Source organism: Onychomys torridus, chromosome 18 (assembly GCF_903995425.1).
Source record: "Onychomys torridus chromosome 18, mOncTor1.1, whole genome shotgun sequence".
NCBI classification, from domain to species: domain Eukaryota; kingdom Metazoa; phylum Chordata; class Mammalia; order Rodentia; family Cricetidae; genus Onychomys; species Onychomys torridus.
The window spans coordinates 32,526,246-32,540,114 of NC_050460.1; the positions used below are offsets into that span (position 1 = coordinate 32,526,246).

The window sequence follows — 13,869 nt, forward strand, 5'->3', positions numbered from 1 at the left end:
AAGCACAGTTGAGCTAATTCTAGGCTCCCTGCCACCCTTGCAAGCCCACGCTGCACATGCTCTGACTCATGCTGAGGCGCTCAGAAGCTAGACCACGAGAGAGGCTGCAAGGCACCTGCCGGGCACTGGGCAGCGGCTGGGGCTCCAACCTCGGGCTCACAAGGGATCCAGAGGTAACTCTGAGGTCTCCCAGTTACCTTTACCAAATCTCCCAGAAGATGAACCCAGACACCAGCTTCACAATACAGAGCCATCAAATAAGACCCTGGAGTTAAATGTTAAACCTGTGATTATTCTTTATAATCAACACCTTCTTCCGTGTGTGGCAAAATCTTCTCAGATTGACAAAAGTCCCAAACACAAATGGCATTTACACCAAAAATGAAGATTATAGGCATCTAACAGACCCAGCCAACCTGGTTCAAACACTAGTGTCTAAACACCTATTACATCCCATTCTTCCCCATGTCTTTCAAATCCAAGTCATCAGTACCAAGAACCTCAGACTGTCAGAGGAGGGGGCAGACATCCCCTAACCCACTTGTAATAAGTAAGTACAGAGTTCTAGAGGGGACCCAGGCCAGACCAATCACTTCTGTCCATGAGGTGAAAGATGAAAGTGGGCCCAGAGGAGTTGCCTTAAGTGGCCTGTGGGCAGTGAGCCAGGTGAGCAAGGCCCTCGGGACAGAGAACGCATAGTTGTGAGGCCTATGCTTCATAAGTCTGTTTGGAGAACATGGAGAATCAAGGCTGGATCTGTGGGGAGCACAGGGAAGAGGGCGTATTACTGGTGATTAAACACAAACACTCCGGGCAGGTTCTGAAGGGCTTGGTGCTCTGAGTAGGCAGGGCTGAAGGAAGAACACAGGTAAGAACCACATGGCCAGGCTGGTAGCACCTCACCAGCTGGTCCCTTGGTCCCTAAGGATCACACTTCCATCTAAGGGTAGTCTGTGTCTTTCTTCAAGAGGTCATGTGACAGCTGCGTCTTCAGAGCAGGCAACCTTAATAAACAGTCTAAGTTACTTAAGTACACCAAGTCTCCATGATAATCCCAATAAACCACCAGGAAATACTTACACTGACGGCTGTTCTGAGAAAACAAATAAGCTAAGTATGTTGAAGCCCTGGCCTTCAACCGGTGGGCCTGAGTAACCACAGTATCCCAATAGAGTATGGTGAGAGACTGGGGCCTAGCAAGATGCTCCTTAGACTTCGGAGCTTGCTTTTCACTAAGAATGGCACAACCTGGGCCCCCTGTCAGGGCTAGATATCATCTCTGTAGCACAATGTTTATCACCATGTGACCCACGAGCTCCACTTATATCAGGAGCCAGGCCCCAGGAGAGAAAGCAGAGCCCCAAGAACCCTGGTAGCATGTGGGTGAAGGCCTTCACTTCAAAAATAGCAGGTTTCCTCTGCATGCCTCGAGCACCAGGCTGCAGCCTAGCCTATGCAAACAATGTCTGTGCCTGCATCCTAGGCTAAGAACCCCAGAGTAGGTTTCCAGGGAGATGGAGATGTCGTTGTACCAAAGCATGGAGAGGCTGTGGATAAACGTGTAATTGCACACCTGAGTGTCTTCAACCGCAGAAAAGGGCCCCTGAGAAACGGGACAGAGCCCTGCCCTACCCCCAGGACTCCACCAAGCTCAAGAGCAATCCCCACTCCAGCTCACAGCCTGTACTCTACCCAGCTGTGAGGCAGGCAAAGGGGCACATGGGGACCAGGTAGGCCGGGCAACACAGGAGCATCCTGAATCATGTGCCTGACTCCCCCAGCTCCTCAGCTAGTCTCACTACCCCCTCAGGTTACATAAGCTGGCTCCTGTCACCGCCAATGGTGGCTCTAAGGTGACACGGCTGGACAGGAGCCAGGCAGGCTTACTGTTTGTTTCCATCCCCTTTAATGGAGACTCTTCCTTGGAGACTTTCCCCAAACTAGAGCCTCTGGGGGCGGAGGGAGCACTTGCCCCACCCACCCCTTCCCAAGCTCCCAGTGCTGACTCTTCACTCCTGTGATAGCCTGACACCACCCACAGGCTCCTCCCTCATTGTTTCTGCTGAAATAAGGGCCCAAGGGGAAGTGCCCCAGCTGGGAGGCAAGGCAGGCAGATGCCATCAGCACCTCCCTTATTCGGGTCTGCTTCACACAGCATCACCAGGACTCTAGGACCTCTGGGATGCTCTCTGAGCAAGCCCTCAGCTCCTGGGGGGCAGTGTCCCAAGTCAGCAGCAGTCCCAGTGAGCTGGAGGTACAGTCCAGACAGGTAACCCGGGGACAGCATCTGCAATATTTTCACCATTATGCATCCCTGCTAGCAAAGTGGCGTGGGTGAAGGAGTAGCATGATGTGTTCAAGACAGTGAGTGCATCGAGTGACAGAGAAAGACAGGAAAGGACATCACATGCCATATATCAGGACACCCAGGCCCAGAGACAAAGGATACAGTGGACTGGAGAAGATCCATGTCTAGCTGCCTCTCCTCTGAAATAGCTAAGTCCTCTCTTCTGACCCTGATGGTCCTGTCTGACAAACAGCCAACACAGAGTATCATGATGGGAATCTTTTCTGAGCACTCATGGGGGTACCTTCTGGGACCCCCTAGAGAGATGAGTGATGTGTGAGTAGGAACATGCCACAGTCAGCCATTCTGGTTACAGGATTAGGACGCCTGGGGATTCTCTAGAGATCTGGAGGCATCTGGAGCCCTGAAGTTGCTGCCTAGATTCCTGCTATTCCAGAAGATGGGGAGACTTCATGGAAGTCACCTGAGAGCATGGACCATCAGCTCTGCCAAGTGAAGGACTGAGCTGCTGGTGTCAGGGATGGGGCGCAGGAGAACCGCTCTGCATAGAGATGGTAACTTAGTTAGGGTTTCTATTGCTGTGAAGGGACACCATGACTACAGCAACTCTTTGTTTTGTTTTGTTTTTCAAGACAGCGTTTCTCTGTGTAGCTTTGCGCCTTTCCTGGAACTTGCTCTGTAGACCAGGCTGGCCTCGAACTCACAAAGATCCTCCTGCCTCTGCCTCCAAGTGCCGGCCCATGGCAACTCTTATGAAGGAAAATATTTAATTGGGGCTGGCTTAAAGGTTCAGAGGTTTAGTCCATATCACCATGGCGGGAAGCATCGCAGCACACAGGCATGGTGCTGGAGCAGGAGCTGAGAGTTCTACGTCTGGATAAGCAGCAGGAAGAGAGAGTGGCACTGGGCCTGGCTTGAGCATTTGAAACCTCAGAGCCCACCCTCAGTGACACACTTCCTCCAACAAGGCATCACCTCCTAATAGTGACGCTCCCGATGGGCCTATGGGGGCCATTTTCATTCACACCACCACAGATGGGATGCCAAGCAGGGGGAAAGAACAGTCAGCCACTTGGTGCCAGGCAGGGACAGGAGCAGTACATGAAAGTACATTTACATCTTACACACATCTCAAATATTAAAATTTGGTTGAGCTTTGTGAGCCAATATAGTGTGAATGCATTATGGGCTTACCATACGGGGTCACTGTCAGGCCAGGAGAACTGGCCCCCAAACTTCCAAAGAAGGAATACAGAAGAAAACAAATTCCCAGCACACCAGCCATTCCTAGGGTGTGCTTAGAAAAATAGGGATTTTCCTAATCATCAAGCCGTTCGTTGGGCTGAAAACAAAAATGGAGCTGTATTTTATATACACCTGAATGTTACTCATCTTTTAAAAGTTTTATGCCCTGAATTTCTTTTAGTATTTTTTAAAGCATTATGTGTGTGTACTTGTGTGAGTTTTTGTATACCACATGTCTACAGGTACCTGGAGAGGCTTCAAACTCCCTAGAACTAGAGTTACAGAGAGTTGAGGGCTGGGAATTGAACCCAGGACCTCTGTAAGAGCAGTAAGTGCCCTTAACTTCTGAGCCATCTCTCGAGGCCCCAGCCCTGAACTTTTTTAATTTTAGAAGTTTTTAGAAGATGTTTTTATTTGGTTTGATTTTGAATTCCCCAATCCATCATGCACACTAGGAACAGGGGCAGGGGACAGCAGCTCTTTGGAAGTGGTTGTAACCGGGAAAGAGGAGGAGCCTCATGGACCTAAGGCGGATCATAAAGTCCATTACTCCCGACAGAGCCTACAGGTGTATTTCCACCCTGTTTTGGTATAGCCACCATAGTGGTTTGACTAAGAATGACCCCCATAAGCTTATATATTTGAATACTTGGTGCCCAGTTGGTGAAAATGTCTGGGAAAGATTAGTAGGTGTGACCCTGTTGGAGGAAGCCTGTCACTGGGGATGGGCTTTGAGGTTTCAAAAGCCCACGCCATTCCCAGTGTGTCTGCCTCCCACCCTCAACCCTGCCTCCTGGCTGTGAATCAGGCTGCAGGCTCTCTGCTGTTCCTGTGACCATGCCTTTGCTCCACCATCTTGGACCCTGACCTTCTGAAACCAGAAGCTCCAATTAAGTGCTGTCTTTCATGAGTTGTTTTTGCAGCATAGAAAAGTAACTAAGGCGCCTACCCGAGGCATCTCTTTAATCTTAACCAGAACTCACCCAATACTGCTCAGCTCACTGAAGGCAACCTGCCAAACATGAAGACGAGGCCAGGAGTAGTGGTGCACACTTTTAAATCCCACACTCTGCAGGTAGAAGCACTTCAGGAGGATTCCTGCGAGTTCCAGACCAGTCTGGTCTGTATAGGGCAGTGGGCTCAACCTTCCTAATGCTGTGACCTTTTAATACAGATCCTCATGTTGTGGTGACTCCCAACCATAAAATATTTTTGTTGTACTTCACAACTGTAATCTGGCTACTGCTATGAGTCATAATGTAAATATCTGATATGCAACCCTTGTGAAAGTATTGTTTGACCCCAAAGGCATCTCAACCCGTAGGTTGAGGACCACTGGTACAGGACGGCCTAAGCAGCCAGGGTTATAGGGTGAGACCCTATAACCTGTTTCAAAACAAAACAACAAAAACTAAAATAAAACAGGAAGAGCAGCCCCTTCTCTAACACGTCTTGTGTGCAGCGTGGTTCCTACCTCTTCCCCATGGATCCGCTTTCCTCCTGCGGTGCCGACCCATCATCCTTCCAACCTTAGATCACGGCGTTCCCTTGCGACTCTGCAGTTTTCGGAAGTGTCCCTAAGGGCTTGACTGTGTCTGACATAGGAATGACTCACTGCCCATGACTCGTGGTTTCCAAATGTTCCCCTTTATAAATAACGTTGGGAGGAACGAACATCCTTGCAGAGGAATCTCTACCTGCAAACTTAATTGTGTCCCCAGGATGAAACCCTAGAAATGGGATCAGCAGGGGAAAGGGAGGAAACCTTTTAAAGGTTGTGGGGCGGACTGCCAAATTGCTTGGCAGGAGCTTGTATCTTCCACTCCCACAGTTCCAGGAGAGTCCCTGCCACACACCTCCACCTGTGAGGAATGCCATCATCCACACCAACGGGTGTGTGTGGGGGGGGGAAGAAACCCACCAGAAATCAGCTAGTTTGCCAGCAGATCTAGTATTGGATTTTACACGCATCTCTGCGACTGAGATTGACGTCTTTCTCAAGTCGCCATTTCTCCCGTTATGAACTAATTCCTACCTTTCCCCTATTCTTAGCTGGAAATTCCTTCACAGTAACAGGTGTTCAGCTGGGAGTGGTGGTATGCACTCTTAATTTCAGTATTTGGAAGGCTGAGGCGGGAGGGTCGTGAGTCCAAGGCCAGCCTGGGCTACAAAGAAAGACCCAATCTTAAATGAACAACAACAAAAAATTGGCATATTGATTATTTTACCTGTCTTATATGTTGTGAGCATTCTTCCTGGTTTACCATGTAACTGATGATTTCCTTTCCTGTTTTATCTCTTTATGCATACTAAAGTTTACACATGTACACAGTCCTCAAATACAACAGCCGTAGCCTTGAAGCTTCAGTCTCTAGTACTATGGTACAGAAAGGTATTTCCCATCTCATAATTGCTCACTTACCTACATTTTCATTCAGTACTTTAACATTTTTATTCTTACACTTAAATTTTTTTTTTTTTTGAGCTGAGGATTGAACCCAGGGCCTTGCGCTTGCTAGGCAAGCACTCTACCACTGAGCTAAATCCCCAACCTACACTTAAATTTTAATCTATGTGGACAAAGCTCTGTCTTTAAGTAAGTAAAGAAAAAATAAAACAAACAAACAAACAAACAAACAAAAAATTAGGCTACAGTCGAAGTAGGGAAGTACCTGGGATTAAGTTTTAACCTTAGTTATAGTTAAATATCAACGAAATACATCAAACCACAATTTCTAGACTTTCTAGTATTTTCCATGAAAACATTATTTTCACCCCAATGTCAAAATGTTCAAATTATTATAAATACATATTTCAATATCTGGTCATCTCCCTAGATCCTAGCTGGATATTATAGTAAGTCTACAAGTTATCTGGGGAAAACTGAAATATCGACGGCATCACTACTCCCTTGGTGGAACATCTCAACATCTCCATGTGTACAGCTGCTGGTGTTTGCTCCTTGTACAACTGTGTTATACCCTTCACACCAGTTGCATAGATTTTCTGAGTTCCGTTCCTAGAGGATCCAGCTTGGATCTTATCATGAGCAAAAGCATTTCCCTGGCTCATTTCCTGAGTATTTTCTAGGTCTAGGGTTGTGCCAGGCAACGCTGCAACTCCCACCAAGCCGGTCCTGGCTGGTCCCAAAGCTCTGGCTGAGTGGGTCACCTCCAGCACTCCTCAAGTTTGGCTTCAGCCTAGTTTTTTTTGTTTGTTTTTGTTTTGTTTTGTTTTGTTTACTTTACTTACGTACTTAGAGCTTTGTCCGGGCTGGTTCAAAACTAGACCCCTGAGTAACAAGGACACAGACCCTCACCACCAAGTCCCACTCAGGATACCTTTAGCCTGGCCATGACCCCTTCATTCCTCCAGACATAACCCTGCTCTGTAGCTAGACCTTTCTCCCAGCTGCAAATGTGCCCTGTGCTTCCTTACTTGGAAAAGGCTCCCCTTTTCTGAGCCCACGCATCCCACCGGGTTTGCACCTTGTGTACAGTGTAAGAGAGCATCCTCCATGCAGTGCTATTGTAGAGGTGCGACTTCCCCCGCCTGGAATTGGCAGTGTGCAGGAAATGGATCAGGGCAGCAGCGATGTGCACCCAGGTCAGAGGAGCAGCTCCCCCAACTCACTCCATGGGTCAAAAAGAAGAAGGCCAGGAAGATGGGTGCTGAGGACAAAGGAGGGCCTATGCACCTGCCCAGTGAGCCAATGGGAGTGTCTGTCAGCCAGGCCAGTCACATTCCTAGGATCTCCTGACAGGTCTCAGGCTCCTACCTCCCAAGGGAAGGTTGGAGCCTGTACCTGGAAATCAAGTCTCCCTGACCATGGCCCAGACTTGCCTGGGTGAAGGTTGTACCTCTCACTACAACTGCACAACAAATCTGCCTGCAAAGCCTGTTAGACTCAGACAGTCCCACCCAGACCTCCCGAGTCAGCCTGCAGGGTGAGGCCTGGGCGGTCACAGGGCTGCTAACACAGGCCTAGTAAGCCAAGGGCCAGGAAAGCCACCTTCTCCAGCGCTGAGGCACAGGCCTCCTGACAGGCAGCATGCCATTCCCTTCTGCAGACTGGTGTCAATGACTGCCACACCAACAGATGAGAAAGCAGAGATGGAAGTCTCATGTCCAAGGGCCCAGGCAGGGAAGACCTCAAACAGTTCACGGTATTTGAAAATCCAGCCTAGCTAGAACTCTAAAGGGCCTGTGATTCCCAAGCATCCACTTCTCACAAATGTCTAAGTTGCTCCTGAGCCTGCAGAAACAAGACATCCTCACTGACAGACTGAGCTCTGGCAATGGTAGATTCCTGAACCCTCATGTCCCATCCTATACCGCAATAAGCCAAGTCACCAGCTTAGCTCCACTGTTCTGGACCATTCCTATCTTTGTGATTCTGGGTCACAAGGACCCTCTGTCACATTCTAACCTATGCGGACATTATGGACTTCTTGGGCCCATATATTTTTGTCTTCAAGACCCTCTTCCTCCATTAAAACAACTGACTAAAGCTCATTTTATTATTGAATCAGTACAAAAATGAATAGATCAACATTGTATATTGAAACATTTTCTTTAACCCAAAGGTCACATTTTCCTTCTGATCTGAAAAAGTCAGAAATTAAAACCCTTTGATGGGCCCCTAAAACTATGGTGGTCCTTTGACACTGTGCCTCCCTGTCCATGACCATAATCCCCCATGGGATCTTAGGGACCTCCCAAGTGGAAGGCCCAGCTCAAGCTTGGGCTATGCCCACATCTTAGATCCATACATCCCTCAGAACCCTCACTGCTCTCTCCTGGAACCTCACTGCACATAAGTGACAGATTCATTGAGTGTGCCCCAGGATCCTCAATGGCTGTGGGCTGAGGGAGCCCTGGACAGATGAAGAGACGTAGCTTTCCCCAGTGAGACTCACACATCAGTTGCAACAGCTGAGATCTGCTTAGAGGAATTTTCTTTACTGTAACAAATACTTGATATAAGTCAATTCAAAAGGAACAAAGGTTTTAACTCACACAAAACCACGATGACAGATCCTGGTGCTCTGGATGGTGGCACTGGGCTCTCTGGGGTGACGTATGACAAAGAAGGCTGTTTACTTAATGGTGTGGCAGAGGAAGGGACCAGGGTCTGATTGCCCCTTCAAGGACACACCTTACTTCCAGTGATGAAATGACCTACTGCTTGGCCATGCCTCTGAAAGATTCCGCAACCTCCTAGTATCCAAACTAAGTCAGTATCCTACCTGACTTCCTAGTGGCGATGCAGTTCATACTCAAATTGGCTTGACACCCACTTGTGTCTCAGAGCTAGGTATAGGCCCAAGTTCACTAAGAAACCAGATTCTGAGAGGCAAGACATACCTATAAGAGAGCCAGAACTTCATAATTGGGTTCAATAGGAAACGTGGGTCTTGGGATACAGTCCTATCTCTGAGTGGGCAATGTAGACAGCCTGCCAATTTCTATTGCTAATGCACCATGTGGCTATGATACTTCCGTCTCTTTGGTAGTGAAAATTTGCTTTAATGCTTGGGACTGTTTTTAATGCCTGATAGCTAAAAATAAATGAAATCCAGAATTAAACAGAATAGAACAGTGACTATTCATTGGGATTTAGTTGTTCTCTTAGCCCCGCTGCTTAATTTGAGTTTATGTTTTGTTACTTCTTTTAGACATTATTCTGTTCAGTCATATAGGTTTTTTGTATAAAGTATTTCTATTTTAAAGAATATTAGGGAGTGGAAAGCTATACTTCATCTCATAGTTGGGGTGAAATTCTCAAATGCAGAATGGCATGAGTATAGCACCTCCTGGTGGAAACTATTTAAATTACAGGCAAAATTCTCAAGAGGAAAAATGAACTACAAAGGCAGGCTGCCCTATCTGCTTCTCTGGAAGCCTACAAATATGAATTTTCCAAACACAAACCTTAATTTGTACCAGAATTTCTTATATACAAGTACTATCTTGAAAAGAAATCAATATTATACCATGTTTGCAAGTGATTTTTCAAGTATGTGTGGATGTGGAGAGGATTAATAAAATACAATGTCACCGATGCAAACATCAAGACTTGGTATCTTTTTTTTTTTGTTGTTGTTGTTAATGATGAATTGTGAAAACATAGTCACTGTCATGTAAAGGTTTTCCAAGATGTTCAATGTCACATATACAACAGGGAATTGTGGCTTTGGGAAGAGTTGTCAGTTTTTAAGAAACTAAACACCAGGGCTGGGGAGGATAAACAGCTTGCTATGCAAGCATGGAGACCCAAGTTCAGAACCATGGTAGAAGCTGAGCAGACACTGTGGCTTCCTCTAGTCTCAGCACCCAGGAGACTGGCCAAGATGGTTAGCTAGAGTAGTTGGAATTAGCAAGCTTGGGTTCAGCAGGAGATCTTGCCTCATTAAATAAAGTGGGGATTGATGGAGGAGGACTTCAGGTATACATGTATGTACACAAGTGCAGCCACAGGCATGCAAATACATACACATACACACACACACACACACACACACACACACACACACACACACGACATATACATGCCAACATAAAAAATAGAGGAAGAAACCAAACACTATGGTAGGTTGTTTATTGATCCTTTACTGCTTTTTAGATCATTGTTTTCCGTATGTTGAAGACTTGATCCCCAAAGAGAAGGTGGTGATACTGGGAGGTGGTAGAACATTTAAGAGGTGACACTCAGTGGAAGGTCTTTGGGTCACCCTTGAAGGAGATTTGGGGGACTCCTGTTCTCTATGCTTTCTAGCCATGATGTGATCAGGTCGGTGCAGCCACAGGCTCCTCACCATCACCCTCCTACCACAGATCTTAAAGCAATGGGCCAACTGGTCATGCACTGGAACCTTCAAACATGAACCAAAACAAACGTCTCTTTATAAATCGGTTACCTTGGGTACTTCCTGAAGCAACAGAAAGCTGGCTAGAAAATCTGGGAAAGGATCCAGAATGAACTTGAATCCAGTGAACAGTCAGTAGCTGAAACTGCAACTCTGTACTAAAGACTGGATGTCCATCAGAAGAGGGAAGGAACAGATGATGGTTGGCAAGTATCTGTTCCTTCAGTTCATCAGACACACGGCAAGCAAGCAGTTCACTGGGGATAGCCCAAGGAGCCAGACAACTCAAGACACAGCCACCCACAGCCATGCCGCCTTACCCAGTGCCAGCCCAGGATCCAATGGACAACTCTGGGCTACAGCCACCAGATCTGAACTCTAGCCCACTCCCTCAGACCCACCTGGGTCTCCTGGGCTGGCGACAGGGGAGCCATGCTTGCCTCCCACCTGGAGTTGCTTTGCCTTAAAACACAGATCATCATTTCTACTTTTAAACATTTGTTTTTATTTTACATGTATATGGGTGTTTTGCCTGCATGTCTGTCTGTGCACCGCATATGTGCCGAGATCCATGGAAGGCCAGAAGGGGGCATATGGGATCCCCTGGAACTGGAGTTACATGTGGTTGGGAGCCCCCATATGGGTTCTAGGGATTAAACCCAAGTTCTGTGGAAGATCAGCTAGGGGTCCTAACCACTTGCCATCTCTCCAGTTACCATCCCCTACCATTTCAAACCTTTTTCATTAGACGGAGAGTCATCAGACCTAACTATTCCGTAAGCACCTAACCACGCTTGGAGCATAGCATTTGATCAGCCGGCAGTATCCTCCATCTGTCCGTCCCTTCAGCAGGCAAAGGAAGACTCAACAGCATCAATCACCTGCTGCTGTGGCTTGGGTGTAGTTTGTGCCCCCTAAACATCATGTGCAGGAATCTTGCTCCTCAGTGCGGTGATGTGGAGGTAGAGGGGCCTTTATAAAGAGTGGGGCCTACTAGAAACTGATGAGGTGCTTGGAAGGGCATTTCAGAAGGAATTACGGTAATTCTCAGGGGATCCCAGTTAGTTCCCACGAGAGTCCATTATCAAACAAATGCAAGTGAGCCTGGCTCCCCCCAATCTCTCTTGCTTCCTGTCTTGCCATATAATTTCCTCCTCTGCTGACAATTTCCCCCACTACCATCATGGGATGTAGTCAGCAAGCTTTCACAATGTGGCCAAAGGGTGCCAGAGCCATGCTATTAAAGCCCCAGAATGACAAAGTTAAATAAACCTCTTATCTTTACAAAGTGCCTAGCCTTGACTCTTTTGTTATACCCATAGAAAATGGACTTGCACATACGCTCACTCTCAGCTTGGCATGGGGTAAGCACTACACAGGCATCAGTGCCCTACCGAATCCACAAAACCCTAGGAGTAGTCCATTCCCAGTTTTCAGGAGGAAGACAGAAGCAAGGAGACCCCCCACATCTAGAGAATGAAAGAGCCCCGTTTTGGACTTGGAGCTCTACTTTGAGATGGGCTGGATTTCCTCAAGTGCCCTTCATAATGCATCAGAGTCCTGCCTGCCACCCCACCCAAGGCATAGCTTGCCACCCACTCTAGTCTGACCAAGTGTCCAGCATCTCTAGCCACAGCTATGTTGCCCCCCACTCTGACCTTCGTCACCCCCATCTGCTGTGTCCATACAAGACACAGTGTCTACATCTTCCCCCAGTTCCAAGCATCAACAGCCTCCCACGATGTGAGGAAGATGATGCCAAGGCTTCACTGAACAGCAAGGGCCTGGCTAGAGTGTGGACTGGGTCCAGTCAGCCTCCCTGTGAGCTTCCTGGCCTGCCCTCCTGCCAACTGCTGACTGAGGGAAGGGAGAGGCAGGAGGGACTCTTTGCCACCACTACAGTCTGGGGCTTGAGCACAGGACGAACCACAGGGGAAAGCCCTGATACGGACTGGGGAATAAGGAAACCCTCCCAGAGCTCCAACCCAGCTCTAGCCATGCACACATCCCAGCAAGCCATTCCTTACATGGAACGGAACACTGGAGAGTTCACAAGGACATTTCCCCCTCACTGGGCATTTCCAAATTCAGACAAAATAAGAGGATGGAGACCAGAGAGATGCCCAGTGGTGAGGAGCACTTGCTGATCTCCCAGAGGCCCTGAGTTTAGTTCCCAGGACCCATGACAGCTGGTTCACAAACGCCTGGAATCCCAGCTTCAAGGGGATCTGGTCTCTGCAGAAACCTGCACTCACATGGCATTCATATACATACATGTAAGTTTCAAAATAAAAATAAATTTTAAAAAAAGATGAAGAAAGGCCCTGCCCTTCTACGTCATGATGACGTGGATAAGTCCTGTGGCTAGGCTGTCCCTCGGTTTGCTTCTCCATGAAATGGAGACAGCAAATGAGAAAGCCACTCAGAAGCCCTCGTTGGCCAGCTCAGCTGTCTCCGTGGTGATAAGATGAACAGCCACAGGGCATGTGGCAAGCTGCAGGGCAGCGGAGTCACACTGGAGAAGCAAACAGTGTGCCATTCTCTGGCTCTGGCTCACCACCTAAGCAACCCTGGCCAAGATACCTCCCTTCCCTATGCCTCAGTTTCCCTCCTTCTAAATTCACAGAGTGACTGTAAGGATCAAACGAGATGGTCAAGGAGGAATTATTCAAAGTAATAAGAATGATAAGCCCTTCTCCAGTTATTAATTGTTTGAAAGTGCAGGGCAGTGAAGGTCTGCACCGGGCCTTCTGAATATCCAGCCTTCGCCTTCTCCCCCCCACCCCTCACACATACACCCCTAAGAGACTCATTCTACATGAGAAGCATTGAGAGAAACAGTCTGCTAGTAAAATAATCATTATAGTTTCCTTCATACAACACAACCAGTGCACACCCCCAAATGAAAGGAAAATGGCTGGAATACAAAAATAAAATCCTGCTTTACATCTGTAAAGAGAAGGTGCCATAGAAACCTGAGGTGAGTGAGAGCTCGGATGTGGGAGATTGAAAGAATAAGAAGAGAAGAAAGGGAGGCAGGAAGAGAGGGGGGGGGGGGGGGGACTGGGGAAGGGCAAATCATTCCTAGTTTCCCGTTTGTCCAAAGCTACAGGTTTCCTGGATAGACCTAGTAAAAGCGTGACCTGCTGGGCCCCCTGCAGGACTTATCCCCAGAGCAGGTAAGGGCTCCCACCTGCTTCCACCAACTAGAGGGAGCACCAAGTCATTTAAATAGTTCATCCATCAGGAATGATGATTGCTCTTGGGGGTCAGAAGGGCCCCCACCATAAGATCCGTGGCTGTCCACCTCCATCCGTTGTCTCCCACATTCCCTGGGCCCCTGGCAGTGTTCCGAGCTGCTAAAAACATGGTCTTTCATGAAACCCTTTCTCAGCCTACTGCCCTCTTACCAACAGAAAATACAATCCCCTGCTCAGGGGGTTCCTG

At 47.9% G+C, this 13,869-nt stretch overlaps 1 protein-coding gene across 4 annotated transcripts in view; it reads right to left on the bottom strand.

Moving 5' to 3' along the window:
- Positions 1-13,869, bottom strand: part of Cracdl (CRACD like) — a 119,500-nt gene that overhangs the window by 95,541 nt on the left and 10,090 nt on the right. The gene's annotated exons all lie outside the window — the stretch shown is intronic.